Source organism: Bufo gargarizans, chromosome 5, assembly GCF_014858855.1.
Source record: "Bufo gargarizans isolate SCDJY-AF-19 chromosome 5, ASM1485885v1, whole genome shotgun sequence".
Classification (NCBI taxonomy): domain Eukaryota; kingdom Metazoa; phylum Chordata; class Amphibia; order Anura; family Bufonidae; genus Bufo; species Bufo gargarizans.
This window is the reverse complement of record NC_058084.1, coordinates 485,431,465-485,440,993: the sequence shown is the minus strand read 5'-3', so window position 1 is coordinate 485,440,993 and position 9,529 is coordinate 485,431,465.

Sequence of the window (9,529 nt, the reverse complement as noted above, 5' to 3'; positions counted from 1 at the left end):
TTCCAATAATAAACTCATTTACTATCAGAAATATGGCTATACTAGGTGTATTTCTGGCAAAGATTGGTTATTTGCGCCGTAATCTGCGTTTTCCCTCCCCCCTGCTCAAGCCAGGTCTAGGAAAGTGGGCGTGTTGTGGGCGGGGCCAGAAGCCCGGTCTCATTCATCATTGTCCGCGCCTGTAAAATCCACACTAATTTCTGTACAGATTTATGTGCGTTTCTGCACCATATCCGAATATAATTGTGAATTTGGTGCAGATTAGATGCGGTTCTGCCGCAGGTCTTACTCTTCATTGGAAATGCACATGACAGGCTAATTTCAGCATGAAAAAGAAAAGGTGTACATGAGATTAGTGTCATGTCATACACTCTGCTGGTGCTGTACTAAACTGCGGTTTTTCTGCACGGGAATCCGCGCTGAAAAACCGCACATATTCCACAACATGTGCAGTGGCCTAAAACTCTCAACATAAACTGGTATGCTGCAGACTGACAACCGGCAGTGCTAGTCAGTTTATGCTGTGGGTATGCCGCATCACCTTGCTTCGTTAAAGATGCGCTCCTGGCTGGGAGGTTTTTTAAACATGGCACCGTCTCAAACACCAGAGCTAATGTCCACGACCGGCAATAATGCCGATCACAGTCATTTAAGCCTTTAGATCAGCGGTTCTCAACCTAGGGGTCGCGCCCCTTTTGGGGGTCGATCGGCCCTTTCCGGGGGGGTCGCCTGAGGCTTCCTATTAGGGCTGCACGATTGTAGCGTTACATTACCCTACTTCGTGAGATTTCCCTGAGTTTGACGATCTGCGCATGCGCAAACCGACAGTTTATGGAAAATCTCAGCGGAGTTCAGCTTCACACCGGGACACTGCGCATGCGCCGGCCGGAGTTAGCCGCGCTTGCGCACTGGGCCGTAATATTTCCCTACTAAGGCTCTCCTGCGCATGCGCAGTGTCCCGGTGTAAAGCTGAACTCCGCTGAGATTTTCCATAAACTGTCTGTTTGCGCATGCGCAGATCGTCAAAACTCAGGAACGCCTCCTCACGTCATTAGCAGTGCGACAGAAAGTGAGGAGGTAGGGTAGTATAACGCTAAAAATAGGAGAGAGATTGTTTCACACAGGAGTAACATACTTTACACGCAAAGACAGTTATGTGCGCAGTTTAGGACACATGAGGGGACACATAGGGCCATGAGGGGGACCAGCATAAGATGCTAACTGGCTACCAATGAGTTAACTACAGGGGAGGGAAGGGGGGGGGGCACTGGCTACCAATGAGTTAACTACAGGGGAGGGAGGGGGGGCCCACTGGCTACCAATGAGTTAACTACAGGGAGGGGAGGGAGGGGGGGGCCCACTGGCCACCAATGAGTTAACTACAGGGGAGGGAGGGGGGGCCCACTGGCCACCAATGAGTTAACTACAGGGGGGAGGGGGGGCGGCCGCACTGGCCACCAATGAGTTAAAAACAGGGGGGGGGTCTGCCCCCTGCTGCCTGGAAGCACCTGCCAGGCAACAGGTGGCAGTCATGTACACAGTTTTTTAGTATATTCTAACCTGAAGCGTCCCCATCACCATGGGAACGCCTCTGTGTTAGAATATACTGTCGGATCTGAGTTTCACGATCTAGCTCATATCCGACAGTATATTCTAACATAGAGCCGTTCCCATGGTGATGGGGACGCTTCAAGTTAAAATATACCATCAGATTGGAGAAAACTCTGATCCGATGGTATAAAAGGGACTCCTGACTTTACATTAAAAGTCAATGGGGACGGATCCGTTTGCAATTGCACCATATTGTGTCAACGTCAAACGGATCCGTCCCCATTGACTTGTATTGTAATTCAGGACGGATCCGTTTGGCTCCGTTTGGCTTTTTTTTCACGTCCGTGGATCCTCCAAAAATCAAGGAAGACCCACGGACGAAAAAACGGTCACGGATCACGGACCTACGGACCCCGTTTTTGCAGACCGTGAAAAAATACTGTCGTGTGCATGAGGCTTTAAATAGATGAATAGAGGATTGCTTGGGGATGGGGCGAGAGAGAGAGAGGTAAAGAGAATGGTTTTTGGTAATGAGAATTTTTTTAAAAAATTTTTGGGGGAGGGAGGGGATGAGGGGATGCTTGGTAGGTTGTTTCTATAATTAAGGACTGTATGTATACCCTTAAAAAAATTGCATCTTGAAAAATGAATGACTGGTGATTTTAAATTTGGAGAAGGATATTGTATCTATTATGTATGAATTTATGAAGAAACTGTTTTTATCTAACTACTTAATAAACATTTATTATAAAAAAAAAAATGACCCATATGTCTACTTTATGTTGGCATCATTTTGTAAATGTAATTTTTTTTTTTTTTTTTAGAATGTTAGAAGGCTTAAAAAAAAATTGCTTCTAAAATTCTAAGAATATTTGCAAAACCCACTTTTTTATGACCATTTCAGTTATGACGTCGCTTTGTGGGGCTTACATAATAGAACCCCACATAAATGACCCCATTTTAGAAACAACACCCCTCAAGGCATTCAAATATGAGTTTATAAACGTTGTTAACCCTTTAGATATTCCACAAGAATTAAAGGAAAATTGAGATGAAAATTCAAAATTTCACTTTTTGGGCAGATTTTCCTTTCTCCTCAACTTTTCCTGTAACATATCAAGGGTTAACAGCCAAACAAAACTAGATATCTATTACCATGCAGTTTACAGAAACACTCCACATTTGGTGGTAAACTGATGTAAGGGCACACGGCAGGGTGCAGAAGGGAAGGAGCGCAGTATGGTTTTTGGAAGGCAGATTTTACTGGACTGGTTTTTAGACACCATGTCCCATTTAAAGCTCCCCTGATGCACCCTACAATAGAAACTCCCAAAAAGTGACCCGATTTTGGAAACTACGGGATAAGTTAACAATTTTTTTTCTTAACCATTTTAGGGTACATATGATTTTTGATCGCTCTATATTACGTTTTTTGTGAGGCAAGGTAAGCAAAAAATGGCTGTTCTGGCACAGTATTAATTTTTTGCTTTTTACAGCGTTCATCTGACAGGTTAGATCATGTGACAATTTTTTTTAGAGCAGGTTGTTACGGACATGACAATATCAAATATGTCTACTTTCTTTGTATGTGTGTTTCAGTTTTACATAATAAAGCATTTTTGAAATAAAATAGTTTTTGTGTCTCCATTTTCTGAACGCCATATTATTTTTTATTTTTCTGCCTATCGTCTGCCTATACACTTTATGGGGCAAGGTGACCAAAAAATTGGTTGTTTTGGTACAATTTTTATTTATTTATTTTTACAGCATTCACCTGTGGTGGTAGATTATGTGATATTTTTATAGAGCAGGTCGTTACAGATGCGGCGATACCTAATATGTAAACTTTTTTTTTTTAGTTATTTCACTTTAACACAATAAAATAATATTAGAAATAAAATAAAAATCATATTTTAGTGTCTGTGAGTCATATTATTATTTTTTTTGTCTGATTGTCTTAGGTAAGGTCTTATTTTTGTGGGATGAGATGACAGTTTGGTACTATTTCGGGGGACATACACCTTTTTAATCGCACTTTTTTGTGATATAAGGTGCCAAAAATTGCATTTTTTTGGGCACAGTTTTTATATATTTATTTATTATTACGGTGTTTATCTGACGGGGTAAATGATGGGATATATTTATAGAGCCGATCGTCATGGACGTGGCAATACCTAATATGTGTGTGTTTTTTCTTTTATTTTCAACTTTTTATTATAAAATCAGGGGAAAGGGGTATTTTTTTTAATTAAAACTTTCTTTTTAACTATTAAAAACACTTTTTTTTAGCTTTATTTCTGTCTGACTCTGGGACTTCCACTTTTGGGGGTCTGATCCCCTCTGCAATGCATTACATTACATCTGTATTGTAATGCATTGCCTGTATTACAGAGGCTGGATCTCCTCGGCCTCCGTAGAAGGCAGGTCCTGATGCATCGGGCTGCCTTCTCACCCATCGGGTCCCCATCACCACAGATCGGGGACCCGATGGGAACCCTCACTGACCGCTAACACCTATGCCGAGGTCAGCGCTGACTGTGGCATAGAAGGGTTTAATCCGCCGGCTTTTACAGCTATGCCGGCGGACACAGCAGGGGCCCGGCTATCACTGACTGCCGGGCCGCTGCAGTGGTACCCGTCCGATCACCATGATATATTAGTACATCAAATTGCGGCAAGTCATCTGACGCTATGACGTACTATTACGTCATGTGTCAGGAAGAGGTTAATATTGAATAAGATGTAACGGGGTGAAATTGGAAAAAAACGCAATTCTGCAACTGTTTTATGGGCTTTGTTTTCACAGCGTTCCCTATACGGTAAAACTTTTTTTTGCGGGACAAGTTGTACTTTCTAATGCCACCCTTAATTAATGCATAACATTTTGTGGGAAGCGGTAAAAAAATTCCAAATGGGGTGGAATTGGGAAAAAAAACGCAATCCCTCCACTGTTTTACAGGTTTTGTTCCCACAGCGTTTTGTTTACAGAAAAACTGACCCATGCTCTTCATTCTCTGGGTCAGTACGATTACAAATAGTGTAAAAATAAATGTAAACTTTGAGATTTTTTTTTATATCACCATATTCTGACCCCCATAACTTTTATATTGTTATGTCTACTAAGATATTTAGGGGCTCATTTTTTGCGGAACAATCTGTACTTTTAATTTATACCATTTTGGAGTATGCGTGCCTATTTGATCACATTTTATTAAATTTTTTTGGGTAATTGAAGCAATAAAAAAATGGCAAATCGTTACGCCATTTGCCGTATTGGAAATTTTTTTCTATTTTAATAGTATGGGCATTTTTGGTTGTGGTGATACACATGATGTCTATGTTTATTGTTATTTAGGTAATTATTTTTAAATTATACAGAAAGGGGGTGATTTAAACTTTTATATATTTTTTTTTTTTTTTTTACATTTTTGAAAAAAAAATTGTGATCTTATGTGCCTCATATATGAGCTTATTACATTTTTCTTTTTTTTTTGGATTATCAGAATTGTATTATTAGCTTATTTTGCTTACTTTTGCTCCTTTCTTATCCTGGCCTGCCATCTGGTGGCAAAAACAAGAATTGCAGTTTGAATACTTACTCAGTAAAGCTTCCAGTATTCGGCGCAACTACCTATGCCCGAATTGGACACACGGGGCATAGGTAGGAAGCCCGTAAGCGTGAGCTTCCAGGTTTTTGCGCATTTAGGTGCCGTGATCTCGCTTGATCACGGCATTTCAATCATTTAATTACCACGTTCTGCATTATTGCCAGTCACGGTAATTAGCCGCAGGTCTCAGCTATATGAAACAGCAGAGATCTGCCGGCCATGACAGCCATTGCACCTGTGAACGGGCATCATGTTTACACATTGCACCCCAAAAAATTTGTTATCTTTTTTTATAGTTAACCCTTCATGTGCCAGTAATTAGAGCCCCCCATCATGTGCCAGAAATAAGAGCCCCCCATTATATGCCAGAAATAACTGCCCCCCATCATGTGCAGTAAAAAGAGCCCCCCTATCATGTGCCAGTAATAACAGCCCCCCCATCATGTGCCAGAAATAAGAGCCCCCTCATCATGTGCCAGTAATAAGAGCCCCCCATCATGTTCCAGTAATAAGAGCCCCCCATCATGTGCCAGTAAAAAGAGCCCCCCATAATGTGCCAGTAATATGAGCCCCCCATCAGGTGCCAGTAATAAGAGCCCCACCATCATGTGCCAGTAATAAGAGCCCCCCATCATGTGCCAGTAATAAGAGCCCCCCATCATGTGCCAGTAATAAGAGCCCCCCATTATGTGCCAGTAATATGAGCCCCCCCATCATGTTCCAGTAATAAGAGCCCCCCCCATCATGTGCCAGTAATAAGAGCCCCCCATCATGTGCCAGTAATAAGAGCCCCCCATCATGTGCCAGTAATAAGAGCCCCCCCATCATGTGCAGTAATAAGAGCCCCCCACCATCATGTGCCAGTAAAAGAATGGTACATATAAAAAAACTTGTACTTACCTCCATCACACTGCGATGCGATGCAGGCCTCTTCCGGCCTGTGTCCCGCTCTGTATGGCTCAGGCGGCTAATGACACCATTGCGTCACCTGCGCCGGCCTCTGATAGGCTGCCGGCCTAGTGCCTGCAGCCTATCAGAGGAATAGGGAAGGGACACGCCTCTCCCTCCCCTGCCCCGCTGCAGCACAGCCACCTGTATCACTCTCCTGAGGACGGCGATACAGATGACTATGGAGATGAGCGCTTCCACAATGGAAGTGCTCATCTCCCTGTGCCATGCTGCCGCCGTCCCCCACTTGTGAGCAGGGCCGCGCCGCCAGCTCGGAAGGGGGGGGGTGGCAATTGCCCTGTTGACCCCCTTGGATCCGCCAGTGGCAGAGGATGGGGGTGGCCCTGATGAGATGAGTCATGGTGTGCTTCCTCAGGTGGTTGATCCCTGGGGATCGGTAAGGTGGATAGGTGGTTTGAAGAATCAGACCAGAAGTAAAAGCAGTCTCTCTTTACTTAGGAACTTGTGGCACATCCAACAGTATTAAGCTCAAAGTGCAGTTTCTGGCACCAGATGAGGAGGAACGGTGGCTGGTTGTGCGGCAATTTAATGGCACTTAAAGATATAGGTGTCCACTGTGTAATACAGGCTTTACGTTAGTATGACCTGGTGGTTAATCTAGGTGATGGGTGTCTGACCTGTTTACCTTCACAGGCAGCAGGGTTTGTGAAGCTGTGATTTTGATGATCACTCTGCTATCTAGGCACACTAAAGCTTTTGGAAGCAATATTCTTGATTATGGTAATTTCCCTGGATTAAGGGTCTCAGGAGAATTGGATATGGTCCCTTGGAGGAGGAGCTCTGGTTTGTGCTTCCTATCTCCTTGCTGTCTGGACTTCAACTCCCCCTCCTGGCAGAAAGTAGGACCACCCCATGCCTACCAAGAGGGGAGGAACAGGATGGTTAGCTCAGTTCCTGCCAACCATACCTCTTCTGCTGGAATACACAGCCTAAGTACACTGCTCAAAAAAATAAAGAGAACACTTAAACAACACAATGTAACTCCAAGTCAATCACACTTCTGTGAAATCAAACTGTCCACTTAGGAAGCAACACTGAGTGACAATCAATTTCACATGCTGTTGTGCCGCTACCTCCGCCTTTGTGCAAGGAGGAACAGGAGGAGCACTGCCAGAGCCCTGCAAAATGACCTCCAGCATGCCACAAATGTGCATATGTCTGCTCAAACAGTCAGAAACAGACTCCATGAGGGTGATATGAGGGCCCGACGTCCACAGGTGGGGGTTGTGCTTAGAGCCCAACACCGTGCAGGCAGTGGCGGATCCAGGGGGGGGGCAACGGGGCAATTGCCCCCCCCCGAGCTGGCGGCGGGCGGCGGCAGCGGGGCACAGGGAGATGAGCGCTTCCATTGTGGAAGCGCTCATCTCCAGTCATCTGTATCGCCGTCCTCAGGACAGCGATACAGATGCCTGCCTGTGCTGCGGCAGGGAAGGGAGAGGCGTGTCCCTTTCCCTTCCTCTGATAGGCTGCCGGACTAGTGCCTGCAGCCTATCAGAGGCCGGCGCAGGCGGCGTGATGACGTCATCACGCCGCCTGAGCCATACAGCGTGGGACACAGGCCTGAAGAGGCCTGCATCGCATCGCTGACATGGAGGTAAGTATGTGTGTTTTTTTTTTTCTTAATTATATACAATGCTTTTACTGGCACCTGGGGGGGGGGGGGGGCTATTACTGGCAAAGGGGGGCTATTACTGGCAAAGGGGGGGTCTCTTATTTCTGGCAAAGGGGGGTCTCTTATTACTGGCAAAGGGGGGTCTCTTATTACTGGCAAAGGGGGGGCTGTTATTACTGGCAAAGGGGGGGGCTGTTATTACTGGCAAAGGGGGGGGCTGTTATTACTGGCAAAGGGGGGGCTGTTATTACTGGCAAAGGGGGGGCTGTTATTACTGGCAAAGGGGGGCTGTTATTACTGGCAAAGGGGGGCTCTTATTACTGGCAAAGGGGGGCTCTTATTACTGGGGGCTGTTATTACTGGAGGCTCTTATTACTGGCTCAGAGGGGCTGTTATTACTGGCACAGAGGGGCTCTTATTACCGGGGGGGCTGTTATTACTGGCACCGGGGGGGCTGTTATTACTGGCACCGGGGGGGCTGTTATTACTGGCACCGGGGGGGGGGGGCTGTTATTACTGGCACCGGGGGGGCTGCTATTACTGGCACAGGGGGGCTATTATTACTGGCACATGATTGGGGGCACTATAGGGGCATCTACTGAGGCCACAAAGAAGGGGTATTTTATATGGGCTCTCTGTACAGTACAATTTTATACTGGGACACATTATGGTGGGTACTATGGGGAAGGGGGGAGAGGAGTACTATGGGGTCATCTACGGGGGGCACTAAGAAGGGGTATTTTATACTTGCAAATTATGGGGGACACTGAGGGCATCTACTGGAGCATTTTATACTGGTACATTATGGGGGGCACTAGGAGGAAGGAGGGTGTGGAGGACTATGGGGTCATTTACTAGGGGCACTATATAGGGGTATTTTATACTGGCACATTATGGGGGCACTATGGGGACATTAGCTCAACTGGGGGCATTTTTTGCACTGTCACATTATAAGGAGAATTATTACTACTGGGGGGGGGGGCATTATGGTGGGCTTTATTACTCCCCCATGGTATGACCCCCTAGTAGCAGCACCAGCCTCTCCCTGCTCCGCTATCCCTCTGCCCCTTCTCCAAATACTTATTATGAAATCTTTCTCATTAGGATAAAACACATCAGCTCCGCCGAGCCCCCCAACAAAGTGTGGAAGTGGCGTCCGAGATCCCGAAGGGCCAAGTAACTGTAAGTGTTCATGTGAAATATGTTTGTTATACACATGTAGCCTACACTGTGCCACACAATATACAGTATACCTCTACACTGTGTAATCTGTTCTATAAGCACCATTGTTTTGTGGCGGCGGACAGAAAATAATCTGAAAGTGCCCCTCCCGAGACCAGGCTCTGGATCCGCCACTGCGTGCAGGATGGTTGGCATTTGCCAGAGAACACCAAGATTGGCAAATTCGCCACTGGCGCCCTGTGCTCTTCACAGATGAAAGCAGGTTCACAGTGAGCACATGACAGACGTGACAGAGTCAGGAGATGCCGTGGAGAACGTTCTGCTGCCTGCAACATCCTCCAGCATGACCGGTTTGGCATTGGGTCAGTAATGGTGTGGGGTGGCATTTCTTTGGAGGGCTGCACCGCCCTCCATGTGCTCGCCAGAGGTAGCCTGACTGCCTGTAGGTACCGAGATGAGATCCTCAGACCCCTTGTGAGACCATATGCTGGTGCCGTGAGTTCCTCCTAATGCAAGACAATGTTAGACCTCATGTGGCTGGAGTGTGTCAGCAGTTCCTGCAAGACGAAGGCATTGATGCTATGGACTGGCCTGCCCGTTCCACAGA